The sequence below is a fragment of the Vombatus ursinus genome, unplaced genomic scaffold, assembly GCF_900497805.2.
Source record: "Vombatus ursinus unplaced genomic scaffold, bare-nosed wombat genome assembly UNPS02014798.1, whole genome shotgun sequence".
NCBI lineage: Eukaryota > Metazoa > Chordata > Mammalia > Diprotodontia > Vombatidae > Vombatus > Vombatus ursinus.
Genome location: NW_020954576.1, coordinates 80,691,549 through 80,707,378, shown reverse-complemented (window position 1 = coordinate 80,707,378; position 15,830 = coordinate 80,691,549).

The window sequence follows — 15,830 nt, the reverse complement described above, 5'->3', positions numbered from 1 at the left end:
TATTCATGATACTGAAACCTCAGTGAGTTCATTTGTGTTTTAGTATTTAAATGTGCTTTTACAGTAAGATGTGATTATAAAAGACATGATCAAAAAACACTATAACCAGGAAAGGATGCTCAGCAATGAAAAACAACACCTGGCCAGTCCAGGTGTTACAGTAGTATTCCCCAGATAGGAGAAGACCAAGAGGAAGGTCTCTAATGCATTGGCAAGTTTCACCCATAGAGGATTTATGGAAAAGAATAAACAAGGCTTAAACAAGATAAAAAGGCCTTGAGAGTGAGCATGCAGCATCAGAGATGAAAACCCTCTTTGAGACTCAGTCTCTCTCTCTCTCTCTTTTTTTTTTTTTTTTGTCAAATGAAAGCCTTACACTAGATAGCAAGGGAGGAGAGGGAAGAAAACAAGCATTTATTAAGCACCTACTATGTGCCTGGTACTGTGCTAAGAACATGACTAGTATCTCATTTGATCTTCAAAACATCTCTGGAAGGGTAGGTGTTATTGTTATCCCCAATGAGGCAGACAGAAGATGAAGTTTTCCTAGCTTCACACAGCTATTGTCTGAGGCTGGATTTGAACAAAGATCTTCTTTCCAGGACCAGTGCTCTGTACACTGCACTGCCTAATGACCTCCAAATCTATGAAACTTCAATATATTTTTGCTCTTCTCCACCCCCTCCCACCTCCACCCTCTACCTCTGCTTGATTAGGCATGGTTATTTAATAGATGGGTGAAAAAAAGGATTGAAAATACTATTGTAGGGGGCAGCTAGATGGTTCAGGGAATAGAGTACTGGCCCAGGAGTTAGGAAGACCTGAATTCAAATCCAGCCTCACGCACTTACTAGCTGTGTGACCTTGAGTAAACCACTTAACTCAGATTGCCTTAAAAAAGAAAAGAAAATACTACTGTGCCACCTCATTGAGAAATGGAAGAAAAAAATCAGCTCCTTCCTCCCAACCACCACTATCTGCATGGTTTTAATAAAAGTAGGTATGGACCAAAGTAACAGGGAGGTGGTTCCGTTCTGGAGAGCCCTGAGTCATTTGGCTTTGGGTAGATCCAGGGGTATAGAGGTAGGCCTGAAAACACAATCAGCTTTAAGTCCTAAGTGATGGGATTTTAGGGGTGTTTAGAAGGAGCAAATATCCCCCCCAAAAAAATCTCTTCCATCCAAGTTACCATTGCCTGAAACCCTACAAATACCCCCTGCAGAAGCAACAGATTGGCTGCATTGGTTATTTACACCTCATCACAAATTATTTTTTATCAGATCCTTTTCTAAGAGATCCTTTTCTAAGGCAGGAGAAATACAGTGAAGAAAGGTGTCCCAGCCTTCAAAGAATTGAGGATTCAAATGAATCCACTGAGGTGCACTGAACCGATTTACTGTTCCTCCTCCTGGCACAATCTATGTCCCATCCAAATTGGCCTATATGTTGTTTCCTTGTACATATTGCTTCTTTTCCTATTTTTGTGCCTTTGCAGAACCTATCCTCCCATACATGAGAAGCTCTCCCTGGTTTGGCAATCCTTAACTCCCTTCAACACTCAGCTGAAGAGCCTTTCCTAATCTTCAGGTGGAAGCCTCCTAGTACCAAGCAAGCTCTTGGAAGGCAGGGCCCCTTTTCAGTACTTTTGGTTGTTGTTTTTGTATCCCCAGCCCCTCTTCTATTGGCCCCCTTCTCTCCACTCACACAGCCACAACCCTGGTTCAGTCACTCACCATCTGTCTCTTGCCTGGACTTCTGCAATCCTTTTCTAAGAATATCCCTGCCTCAAGTCTCTCCCCTGCTCACATCCTTCCTCCAATCCAAAAGAATTTTCCTAAAGTGCAGGCCTGACACTTCCCTACTCAACAAATTCTAAGGGTTCCCTCTGTTTGGCAACCCTAGCTTTTTGGTCTTCTTACACAAACTCTATCATCTAGCTCCATTGGTAAGAGCAGCTGCTACGAACATTCTCACACCAAGTTCATTTCTGAATGGGGCATCACAGATGGGATGTGTTACCTGCAGCCATGCTTGCAGGACATAGGCATCTAAGCTGGACAGGCACATTGAGTTCACTATCGCCTCACCTGACCCTCTTCCAAGAGTCATTGCCATCTCTACTTCTTCACCTAAGATCCAGAAAGAATGAACACAAGGACAGAAGAAACAACAATGCCATGCATTCCAAGGGTTAAAGTGCACATACACACACACACACACACACACACACACACACACACACACACACCGGCTTATAATATTTTTTCCTTTACTTCCAACTGGGAAAGAGAAAAATTAAGTCTATTAGAGATGGTTTAAATTTTCATTGGGAGCATTTACACCTTGGAAATCAGCAAGCTACAAATCAGGACTTTGATTTCTTGTCTTCTTAATTAACCAGACTTAAGAAAGTGATAATAAAAAATATTCATGTAGATTAAGCCTAAAAATGTGTTATAGGTACTTTTTTTTCAGAGAGTTGGTTGTCAAACATTTACCAGCATACCTCTCTCATGTATTCTCAGTTCTAGCTCAGAGTTCAGTCAAGTAAAAGGCTTTAATTACCAGGAAGTGAATAGAGAACAGTCAGAGAGGTATTGTGAGGTTCAAATGAGATAATGACTATAAAGCATTTTGCAAACTTTAAAGCACTATATAAATGCCAGTTATTATTTTTGTTGTTATTAGCCTACATTCACGAGGCCTGTACTTCATCGCCCAGTTCCAGAAGTATGTGAGTGGGCAGCTGACCAAGGGTGTATGTTCTGAGTACTGGGCTCCTTGTTGGCCAGTCCCCCTGTTGAAGCACATCAAAGGCAATCTTTTGAGGGAATGAGCCAGCAGTTGGAGGGAAGGGGAAAGGAGAGGAGGGGGAATTGTCAATCACAGCTATGTGAAAGATGGATTGGAGAGGGGAGAGATGTATGATGGTGGTATTTAGTCATGTAGGATTCTTCAGACTTCTGGGGTTTTCTTAGCAAAGATACTGGAGCAGTTTTTGCCATTTCTTTCTCCATTTTATAGATAAGGAACTGAGGCAAACAAGTGACTTGCCCAGGGTCACACAACTAATAAGTGTCTGGAGTCAAATTGGAACTCAGGTCCTCCTGACTCCAGGCTGAGTGCTCTATCTACCTAGCTGCCCTAGATATGTGGTAGGAAGGCCCATTGGAGGCCATTGCCATTGTCCAGGTGAGAGGTATATAGCAATAATAACAATAGCTTGCATGTTAAAGCATTTTCTTTTTAACAGTTCTGTTCAGCATTTAGTACAATACTGCCTCCATAATAGATAATAGTCAGTGGACTTGCCTGAGAATCAGAAAAGTTTGGATCCCCACCTAGGGCAACATACGATGGATAGGCAAATTGCTTAATCTCTTACTTTGTAGTGCCCTGGCTGAGTGGAGGTCGATTCAGTTTAAAGATAAAGCCAAATTTATAATCTGCTACACTGTGGACCCAGTACACAGGGCAAAAGAGTGGTAAAGAGTTAAGTTCAGCTCTCCTTTCTACAAGATCAAAAGCACATAATCAAGGGCTTTCATTTTTGAGAATGTTACATGAACAGAGACCTTGACCTTCTTGTGCAAGACTATCCCCTAGTGAGGCTTTGCTGTAAACCTACCAATGCAGTGCTTCAGTTTAGCCATGTGCTGAAAGCACAGGAACTTGACTCTACCAGCTCTTTAGGGCATTCATTATCATAGGATTTTACCCATCGTGTAACACTGGAAAGTACCCTAAAATAAAGGGGAGATGATCATTGAGGCATCTTCTTTATTTTTTTAATGCAGAGAAGAAAACATAAGGAAAGCTTAAATAAGCGGTACAGCTTTGAAAGCTACAGGTTGAATTTATTATATACTGTAAAAGAAAAGCAACCTGTACATAATAGAAATCTACAGTTTCATGTATAATTCCCTTTTTCTGTCCTACCTCAACAATACCCATTTTATTTGGTATTTGTTAAGTTCAGAATAAAAATACATTTTTTTAAATTTTTAATTGAAAGTGCCCTAGACTAGTATAGGAATTGGCGGACTTACTCCTTTGTGAACTAAGAAAAACCACATTGTTTTTGTACTTCGGTTTCCTTATTACTTATAAACTCATTGAATTATAGAGCTAAATAAGAGCTAGGATATATTAAATCACAGTTTTAGATATAGAAGGCCCTTTGAGGTTATCTAATCCATCCTCTTCATTTGACGAGGGAACCAAGAACCAGAAAGGTTACATTATAGGTAGTGAGTGGCAGATCTGGGTCTTGATCTGAAGTCCTCTGACTCCAAGCAGCTAGATGGAGGAGAGAGAGAGAGAGGCTGAAGACTTTGCTCAGCTCTGCCTCACTCAAATCCAATTCACAAACAAATCAAGGCATCATTCTTGTGATGTCACTGGTCCTCTTCAAGAACTAAGGACAAACAACAACAGGTCATTCAGTGGATAGTGCCAGACCTGGAGTCAGGAAGACTCATCTTCCTGAGTTCAAATCTGGCCTCAGATACTTACCAGCTGTGTGACCCTGGACAAGTCACTTAACCTTCTTTATCTCCGTTCCTTATGTGTAAAATGAGATGGAGCCTTCTCATCTCAAATAGGAAACCACTCCACTATTTTTGCTAAGAAAATCCCAAATAGGGTCAAGAAGAGTCAGATATGACTGAAAAACAACAACAACAAACTCTGACTCCAAATCCATTGTTCTTTCTGTTCCAGGTCCTTATTTTACAGATTGAGACCCAAAGAGTCTTCTGCACAAAGTTAACAAGCTAGTTAGTAGTCGATGTGTGACTAAACATAGAACTCTCCCCTTCCAGTTGTACTAGTGGGCTGCTGTTCTCTTTTTCTGTACAGCTTTGTATTAAGCCAGTGAACCTAGAGGAAATCAGAGGGTTCATTTGGGGAAGTGACTCCCACATTGGCCTCCTGGGGAAGACTGTCCTGGCCTGGCAAGCCAGATAGTCATCACCTGTCAGGGTCAGTGGGGCCCTGTCACAGGTGTGACTGAATACAGGCTAGAAAAACGAGGCTCTTGACTGGAGTCTTCCTCAACTCTTAACTTTCCCTCATCCCCCATATCTAATCAGTTGCTAAGCTTCTGTCAATTCTACCACTACAACATCTTGTCCCCTCCACTGACTAGACCACCCCTTCCATACAGGCTCTCATCACCTCTTATCTAGACTCTTGAAATATCCTACAAATTGTTCTTATTGTTCCAGTTTTTTCTTCGGCCAATCCACCCCACACACAGCTACCAAAATGATAATCCTAAAGCCCAAGTGTGACAATGTTGCTCCCATGCTTTAAAAAAAGTGACTCTATATTTCCTCGAGTGAAAACAACAAACATGACCTGGACAGGAGTAGTGGAAGATAGAAGGGCCTGGCGTGCTGTAGTCCAGTGGGTCAGGAAGAGTCAGAGGCAACCGAACAACAACAACAACGTATTTCCTCTAGAATTAAATACAGACTCCTCTGTTTGTCATTTTAGGCTCCTGCTGTTCTAACACACCATATCCTATCTCCTTTCACAATACCTTTGGGCAGACTGTGCCCCTAGCCTGTAATGCCCTCCCTTCTAACATCTACCTCTTAGAAACCCTCCCTTCCTTCAAAGTTCAGCTCAAGTTCCAACTGGTACATGAGGCCTTTCCTGATTCTCCAAGCAGCTAGTGCATTCCCACCATTTCCAATTACTTTTGATTTACTCTATATATTTTTTGTATTTACTTACCTGTATACATATTGTTTTCACTAATAAAACATAAGCTCAATATGGAAATATGTTTTTCATGGCTTCAAATGTATAATTGATATCAAATTGCCTGCCTTCTCAAGAAGCAGGGAGGGGCAGGAGAGAGGGAGAGAATTTAGAATTCAAATTTTTAAAAAATGATTGTTCAAAAATGTTTTACTAGTAATTGAAAATATTTTTTAAAATAATAATAATAATAATTTTAAAAAACAAAACATAAGCTCATTGAGGAAAGGGGCTATTTCATTTTTACCTCTATGTCCTCAGCTACTAACAGTGCCTGGCATATAGTAGGCAGTTAATAAATGCTTATTGATTTTTGATTGATCTGAGAACTTTCCAACGTCTATTCTGTCACCTCAGGGAGTAGCAGAGAACTAGGTGACAGGTATCTACATAGTAGACTTAGGGATGATGGAACAGGTGACATTCAGTCTCATATTCCATTACAACAAGAAACTGAGTCCCTATGTTTACCTATCAAGTCTTACCTTCCTTTCAGATTCTACTGGAGTCTGTTCTCCTCCACAAAGTCTTCACCAACTACTCCAACCCACAGTAAACTCTCCCTCCCTAAACTCTTACAATGCACTCAATCTATTTTGGCACTTAATTCCTTTTTCTGTTATTTAACTTACATGTGTATATATCTTATGTAGGACCTGGACATACTCCATAACTTGCCTATAGGTCCTTCTATATAAGAAATTTTTTCTGTTTTATTATGATTATTATTATTATTATTATTTATTTTTTACTTTTTTAAAATTTTGAGTTCCAAAATTTCTCTCTCCCTCCAGTCCTTCCCCTATCCACTGAGAAAGCAAGTGATATGATACCAATTACACGTGTTAAACCATGCAAAACATATTTCTATGTTAGCCATGTCACAAAACAAAAAAAAATAAAGTGGGAAAATTATACTTCAATTTGCACTCAGATTTCATCAATTCTCTCCCTGGAGGTAGATATCATTTTTCACCATGAGTCTTTTAGAACTATGCAACACATGTTTCAAGGTACTTTTTGGTTTGCAGATTCACCAAAAAAGTATAGCTAACAAGCCCCCACTGATGTGTTTGCTTTTACAAGTTGGCCAGAAACATAATTTGTTCAAAGCAAAAATATTTATTGAAACAGCATAGCAAGAAAAGTATAAATAGAACATTTCCCCCATAAGTACATTATTCCACATTATTCCACAAATGTACACATATCAATAGGAAGAGTACACTCATGGAACCATATACAAAGGGAAAATGTGTGGCCAGGGCACATGCATGAAAGACCAAACACATAAAGAAAACATGTTGCATGTGCAAGGCACATATGTGAAGGGTTAACTCATGCTTCCAACACTGCAGGGTCACTGTCTATCTAAAAGAGATGTCATCCTGCTGGCCTTCTGGGCAAGCTCCTTGCTGATCTCCCATGACACATAGCCTCTGCTAGGTATTGATCCCTGCTAGTATCTCGTGCAAATGAATAAGTAGGGAGGGAAGTGTGGGAGCAAAAGCTAATCTCTGGGAGCAAAGTCATTTTTTCTTTAGCTTAGCCATATTATGTGTATATGTATCCAGCAAAGTCTTTTCCAGGAATTAAGTTCCACCCTAAAATCATCTTTATATTAAGGTCCTTGAAGGTAGGAACTGCGCCTGAGTCTTCTAAGTAGGTACTCCATCAATACTTATTGAATTAAAATCTTTCCTGCTGTGAATAAGCATTGGTTGGGTGCCGTCTTCAATAATGTTTTTCTGTGCACAATTAAATCAGTTAAATTATTCCATTTAACTTCCATTCTCTAATATGGGTTCCCCAAGCAGCAAAAGCTATAATGGGGGTGGGGAGGGCTCACTTGCTCTCTTAGTTGTGTAAAAATTCTACAGTAAATTAGAAAATAAATATTTCGGTAATACCTCAGTCCAAATGGTGAACATAGAAGTAGCATTTCTGTCTAACTGAACCTGAGAGGCAGTATGGTAAAATGGAAAGAGTTATAGATTTGCTTGACATTTAAAGCCCTTTACAATCTAGTTCCAGTCTACTTCTCCACATTATTCTCCTTCGTGCACTCCATTCTGGCCCAAAGGGCCCACTTGCTGTTCTCCATACATGACATTTCATCCACAGCTTTCATGACTTTCTATAGGCTCTCCCACATGTCTGGAATGTACACCCTCCTCACCTCTGCTTTTCAGGATCCGTAGCTATTCATATGCAAGGCTTAGCTCATGCATCACCTCCTACAGAAAGCTCTTCCTAATCCTACTAGTCAGTATTCTTTCCCTCCTCAAATTTTCAAGTCTATATTTATCTAGACTGAGAGGTAAGAGTCGTCCGGACTTTGACATGCAACTGAGAAGTTACTGAGCTCAACCGCCAGTACATGGATCTGGGATAGACGTTGCAGATGGACTTTGAGCTGGGCCCAGAGCTGAATAGGAGAGTGGGCTGACTCGCCTTTAAGAAATTGTATAGGGGCAGCTAGGTGGTGCAGTGGATAGAGCACTGGCCCTCAGGTCCTCCTGACTTCAAATCTGGCCTCAGACCAAACCCTTGACACTTACTAGCTGTGTGACCCTGGGCAAGTCACTTAACCCCACTTGCCTAAATAAGAAAAAAAAATTGTATAGTTCTTTTAATGTCCCCAAGATTCTTCTTAAAACAAAGGTCCATATGTATATCTATGGGTATATGTATATATACACACTTATATACATGCATATATACATATATATGTATACATACATACAGAGAAAGTCATGGGAAAACCCCAAATGGAGTCACAAAGAGTCAGACACAACTGAAATGACTCAACAAAAATGTCATGGGGGTTGCATTAACAACTGGGGACATGAAGAAAAGTTTCATTTAGGAGATATAACCTGAGCCTGTCCTGGAAGGAAGTGAGCTAGAGATTCTAAGAGGTGGAGATGAGGACGGAGGGCTTTCTGGGAACGGAAGACAGCCTGTGCAAGGACTCAGGGGTGGGAGATAGAAGGTCACCTTCAGGAAACAACAGATAGGCCATAGAGAGTGCACCAGCAAAATAATGTGAAATATATCTGAAGAAATAGGTTGGAGACAGACTATCAAAAAAGGGGTTGTTGTTTTTTGTTTTGATTTTTTTTTTTTGAGTATCAGAGAAGTTTGCATTTCATCATAAAGGCAATAGAGGATAAAGATGTTCAGAACTATGCCTCAAGACTATCGATTTGGCCGCCTGAGTGACTAGAAGGATGGTGGTGTCCTTAAACAGAAATAGGGACATTTTGAAGAGGAGTGGGTTTATGGTGAAAGATAATGAGTTCTGTTTTAGACATTATGAATTTGAGATGCCCATGGAACATCAGTTACAGATGTCCAACTAGACAGGCATTTGGACTCGGAGCTCAAGAAAGAGAGTAAGGGGATGCATATGTAAACTTGGAAGACATCTACATCAAGTTGAATTTATGGGAGCTGATGAGATTATTGAGAGAGAATAAGACCCAGGATAGAGCAATTAGGGTCAGCCATGCGTCAGGGGTGAATCACTGTGCCATTGTTTTCCCTGCCAAGGAGAAAAACCTTTGGACTGGAAGGAGCAGAACAAAAATGGCTAATAGGTAGTTGATACCCAAAATAACTAAGACTAGGGTAAGGGAATACTTGCCTACCCTTGATGAAGTAAAGCCACTTTGCCCAAATGAACTAACATCCTTGGGGACTAAAAGATATGGCAGATGTGATTGCTGAAATACCATCAGTGCTATTTCAAATATCACAGAGAACAGAAGAGCTACGTCATGGCTTGGGAAGTGTATATGGTGTCCCAATATTTTTTAAAAAGTAAGAGAATGGAATCTGCAAACTGTAGGCCTATGAGCTTGACTTCAATTCCTGGGAAAATTCTAGAATATATTATTAAGGTGATAGTTAACATCTAGATAAGGGAGTGATGATCACAAAGGGCCAGCATGGCTCCGTCAAGAACAGGTCATGCCAGACTAACTTCATTTCATTCTTTAAAAGGTAACTAAACTATAAAGGAATACTATAGATTATAAATGTATTTAATTATATAATTTACCTACATTTAATTTAGCAGGATTAAGATACCTCCTCCCATTCCTTTGCTGAGGAAGGAATTCCACAGGTGTGGAATACTGCATATATTTCCAGATTTTTTTTTGGTATGTATTGATTGATTGTGCTGATTTTTTTTTCTCCTTTTTTTCTTTAAAAAAATTCCATGTTATATGGGATAGCTCTCTGGGTAGGGAAAATGGGAAGAATCCAGGGAGAATTTTTTTCAATATAAAAACAAAATATTAATAAATCTCATTAAAAAAAACAAATAAAATAAAGTATCTCATTCTATCCTTTTGAGGAAGATAGATAAGAGCCAGACAATAGCTCCCTCCTGCCTTTCTAGTCTTCACATCCCTTACTACTCTACCACGTACTCTTAAACCAACTTCCTTGCTGTTCCAAGAACAAGAAACTCCATCTCTTGACTCGTGACATTTTTCCTGGCTGTCCCCCAAGCCTAGAGAAGAGAAGGTCCAGGGGGTACATAAGATCTCTCATCAAATATTCAAAAAGCTATCTGGCAAAACAGGGAATAGATCTGTTCTTTTTGACCCAAAAGAGCAGAACAAGTAAGACTAGGTAGAAGAAGCAAAGAGGAGATTTTAGGTTTGATGTAAGGAAAAGCTTCCTAACGATTATAGCTCTTTAAAAATGGGAGCTGGCGGCTTCTCCCTCACTAAGTCTTCAGACAAAAGCTAGATAGATGTCTGTGGCAGAAAGGATTCTTTTTCAAGTATGTTTGTGACTAGAAGGTCACTAGATTCTCTTCCAAGTCTAAAATTCGGTGATTCTGTGACCTCCCTTGCATCTTTTAAGTCTTTACAGTAGAACTTGAGGGTAATATATTCATCCTTTGGGAAGGGAAATTTCTAGAGCTTTTAAACAGTCTAAAAACCATTATCCAAGTTATGTTGTTTTCTGAATTTTCCAAGGTCGGTTTTATATCTTTTTTAAAAGGGCCACTTAATCATAATATTGCAATACCAGATCTACACACACAGAGCTGTTTAGTGAAAAAGAAAATGGAATATTCATGGAAAGTCTATATCAATACTATGTGAACACAAGATGAGGCTCTGAATAACTAAGCTGCATGACATTTTTGTCTGATAAGGTCTCAATTCTAAGTCATGTGTATTGGATGTTTGAACACTGAGTTATCATAAGACTTCATTGTATTCCCCCTGAGGTTCACATTTCCTGGGCATTGTGGGTCATTTCCTATTATGAAATTTGTTGAAAAGGTTTGTGAGGTTTTTAAAGAGCTAAATATGTATTCTTTTTTTCCTCTTAAGATCTATTCTACTGAGTATTGCAATCACAAATAAAGATGTTTGGAAGTAATTAGAATCAGCTCTGTTGTCACCACCCCTTTTAAATTATCTATGACTGTTGAATATTTTAAAGCATATGGCTGATTGAGACATCAGGAAACCTTAGCAATGATGATTCAGTAATGTTGCTCATTCCGAGCTACTATGGATATTGTGAAAAATCAGATAAAGGTACAGGATACTTTCTCAAGAAAGGAAATACCAAAAAAAAAATTTTTTTTTTAATGACTACAGATAAAGCAGTAGGTTAGGAGTAGAGAACAATGACTTTTGGTATATCCAGTGCTCTGAGGCCACTGGGCCACAGGTTTCATAAGAAGGTAACTGCTGGCTTGCTACAAGCCCTTGACAATCCAGCTCTGTCTTTGGGTAGGGGTATCAACAGTAGACTTTATCATAAAGCCCTACCTGCCTATTGCCAAAAGAAATTTTCTTTCCCCACAGTCTCTTCTCTTATATCACTTCTGATATCACTTATATCACTTCCCCATTTGCATTTCTTGACTCCATACTGCCCCTGCCCATGACGATTCCCTTTACCCCAACATAACATCCTCTCCAGTCTGATGGGCAGATGGAAGATGCCAAGCCAGACCCCTGAACAGCATCTCAGGAGCTATACTCCCTATCATGACTTCTGCTATGTAACATCATTCATTCATCTACCTAAAACATGCTCTTTTACATGAACTAGAGGCAATTCAGGCAAGGAAGCTATACTCAGATGCATCAACTCAAGGTGTCCTCAGTTCCTTATGGAATTTCCTTTTCCTGTTATGGCAAAATACATCTTTTGTTAACTGTTGAATGATCTGTCACACAGCTAGCAAGTGTCTAAGGCTGAATTTGAACTCAGTTCTTATATAATAGCTTCCAAAAGTACCTTGATACTAGGAGTAGTTTTAGAAAGTCATACTCAGAACAAAAATTATACAAAAATTGCATAGACTTTTTTTTTAAAATAGCAGTGTTGAACCTGATACCAGAAAGACTCATCTTAATGAGTTCAAATCCAACCTACCTGTGTGACTTTGGACAAGTCATTTAATCCTTTTTGCCTCAGTTCCTCCTCTGTAAAATGAGCTGGAGAAGGAAAAGGCAAACCACTCTAATATCTCTTCCAAGAAAACCCCAAATGGGGTCACAAAGAGTCAAACGTGAGTGAAACAATCAAAAAGTACAGTTTCTCCCAATCCTTCCATTGTCAACATTTATGCCTTAGACACTTCATCCAGACTGTCTTCTCCTTCCTGGTCATGATTTTATTTCCCATGTTATTTTCTATACTTCAGAAGGATCTGTGCATTGTATATGAGGATTTACAACTAATTGCCCTATAGCTGTTAACAGCAAACACATCTTCCAGCATCCATTTCCTCCTCTGAAACTCAGCTGAAACCCCTCTATTGTTCTACTGGCATCTGCTGACACGAACACACTCAGTAAGTGTTTTTGCTCTTGCTTTTCAAAGGTGAAAAAAAAAATATTTTGCAATTGAAGTCTCCCCTTCCTTCCTCCCCCCAATCTGAACATCGTCCTGGCCTGGGTCACTGAGGGGCATTTTGGTAGAGTATTAATTTGCCTAATATTTTATTCTTTGAGCGTTCTTCAGTTATTGATGTGTGACCCAAATTATTCTCCCTCCCCAAATAGATTATAAGCTTCTTTAGAGACGTGATCTTGTCATAGGATCATAGCAATCAAGCTAGGAAGGAAAAGTAGAGGTAATTTAGTTCAACTGCCTCATTTTACAAATGAATAAAAAGAGCCTCAAAGAGATTAAAGAATTTGGGGTGCGGAGCCAAGATGGTGGAGGGAAAGCAGTGACTTACTTGAGCCCTCCCCCAAACCCCTCCAAATACCTATAAAAATGGCTCCAAACAAGTTCTAAAGCAGCAGAACCCACAAAAAGACAGAGTGAAACAAATTTCCAGCCAAAGACAGCCTCGATGGTTGATCAGAAAGGTACATCGCGCCGGGCAGGGAGAGGAGCACAGTTTGGTGTGCGTGCGCAGGCCGCAGCAACCCTGGAGCAGGCCTCAGAGGACTGAATCGCAGGCAGCTGTGGCAGTTTCCAGACTTCTCAACCCACGAATGCCAAAGACAACTTGGAAGGTCAGTGGGAAAAGTCTGTGACTGAGGTGACAGAGGAGCTAGGTCTTAGCCGCAAGCTTCCGGCCCACAGACTGAGGGGGAATCAAGTGGCTGATCAGAGGGGCATTGCAGGGGTCTCTTTGCCAGTGCTGAGGCAGGAATCTCTTGCTTTACCAGTGCTTGGATCTGGGTCACAGTTCGGAGGGGCGGTCCTGGGGTGAGGAGGAACGCTGGTGTGTTGGTGGAGAGAAAACTCCTTGCCCCTTATCATAGCACCTTGGAAGAACTGAAAATTTTCAGATCCCTAGAAGTATCTCTGAAAACAGCTGTACAAACCTCCGAAGCTTGGGACAGTACATTCTTCACATTGGAAGCAGACTTTTACCTTAACAAAGAGTTTAAAACTCAAGTAATGGGCCGGGATCATGAGTAAGCAGCGCAAAAAAAAGTCAGACTATATTATCTTACTTTGGTGACAAAGAAGATCAAAACATACAACCAGAAGAAGAAAACAAAGTCAAAGCTCCTACATCCAAAGCCTCCAAGAAAAATATGAATCAGTCCCAGGCCTTGGAAGAGCTCAAAAGGGATTTTTAGAAGCAAGTAGGAGAAGTAGAGGAAAAACTGAGAGTGATGCAAGAAAATCATGAAAAACAAGTCAACAGCTTGCTAAAGGAGACCCAAAAAAACACTGAAGAAAATAACACGTTAAAAAATAGCCTAATCCAAATGGCAAAAGAGGTCCAAAAAGCCAATGAGGAGAAGAATGCCCTAAAAAGCAAAATTGGCCAAATGGAAAAGGAAGTCCAAAAGATTACTGAAGAAAATACTTCCTGAAAAATTAGAATAGAGCAATTGGAAGCTAGTAACTTTATGAGAAATCAAGACACTATAAAACAAATCCAGAAGAATGAAAAATTAGAAAACAATGTGAAATATCTCATTGGAAAAACAACTGACCTGGAAAATAGATCCAGGAGAGAGAATTTAAAAATTATTGGACTATCTGAAAGCCACAATCAAAAAAAGAGCCTGTACATCATCTTTCAAGAAATTATCCAGGAAAACTGTTCTGATATTTTAGAACCAGAGGGCAAAATAGAAATTGAAAGAATCTACCAATCTCCTCCTGAAAGAGATCCCCACAGGAAAACTCCTAGGAATATTGTAGCCAAATTCCAGAGTTCCCAGGTCAAGGAGAAAATATTACAAGCAGCCAGAAAGAAACAATTCAGGTATTGTGGAAACACAATCAGGATAACACAAGATTTAGCTGCTTCTACATTAAGGGACCGCAGGGCATGGAATATAATATTCCGGAGGGCAAAGGAGATAGGATTACAACCAAGAATCACCTACCCAGCAAAACTGAGTATAAACCTTCAGGGGAAAAGTGGTCATTCAGTGAAATAGAGGACTTTTAAGCATTCGTGATGAAAAGACCAGAGCTGAATAGAAAATTTGATTTTCAAATACAAGACTCAAGTGGAACATGAAGAGGTAAACAGGACAGAGAAAATCATAAGAGACTTGTTAAGGTTGAACTGTTTACATTCCTGCATGGAAAGATGATATTTGTAACTCATGAGACCTTTGTCAGTATTAGGGTAGTTGGAGGGGAAAAAATTATATGTACGTATATATGGATATAGATAGATAGAGGGCATAGGGTGAGTTGAAAATGAAGAGGTCATATCTGGAGAATAAAATTAAGGGGTGAGAGGATTATACTAGGAGAAGGCGAAAGGAAGAGGTAGAATGGGGTAAATTATCTCACAAAAAAAAAACAGAAAAGAAAAGGCTCTTACAGTGGAGGGGAAACGGGGGAAGGTGAGAGGGAATGAGTGAACCTTAAGCTCATCAGATTTTGCTTAAGGAGGGAATAACATACACACTCAATTGAGTATGGAAATCTGTCTTACCCTACAGGAAAATGGGGGGGAAGGGAGATGTAGAGTAGGGAGATGATAGAGAGGAGGGCAGATTGGGAAGGGGGTAATCAGAAGCAAATATCCTCTGAGGAGGGACAGGGTCAAAAGAAAGAATAGAATAAATGGGGGGGTGGGATAGGATTAAGGGAAATAGTTTTTCACAGCATGTCTACTATGGAAGTGTTTTGCATAACTGCACATATATAACCTATATTTAGTTGCTTGCCTTATCAATGAGGGTGGGTGGGGAGGGAGGAAGGGAGAAAATTTGGAACCCAAAGTTTTAAAAACACATGTTTTAAAAAAAATGTTTTCACATGCAACTGAGAAATAAGAAATACAGGAAATGGGGTAAAGAAATCCATCCTGCCCTTCAGAAAAATTGAAGGGGGAAGGGGATAAGAGAAGGAGGGGGAGAGATAGAAGGGAAGGCAGACTAAGGGAAGGGGTATTCAGAATGCATGTCATCTTGGGGTGGGGGGAGGGGTGAGATAGGGTGAAAATTTAGAACTCAAAATCGTATGGAAGTAAATGTTGAAAATGAAAAATAGAAAAAAAATACCTTTTTAAAAAAAGAGAGAGATTAAAGAATTTGTTCAAGTTCACACAAGTAGCCTGGGACAGCATCTGGATT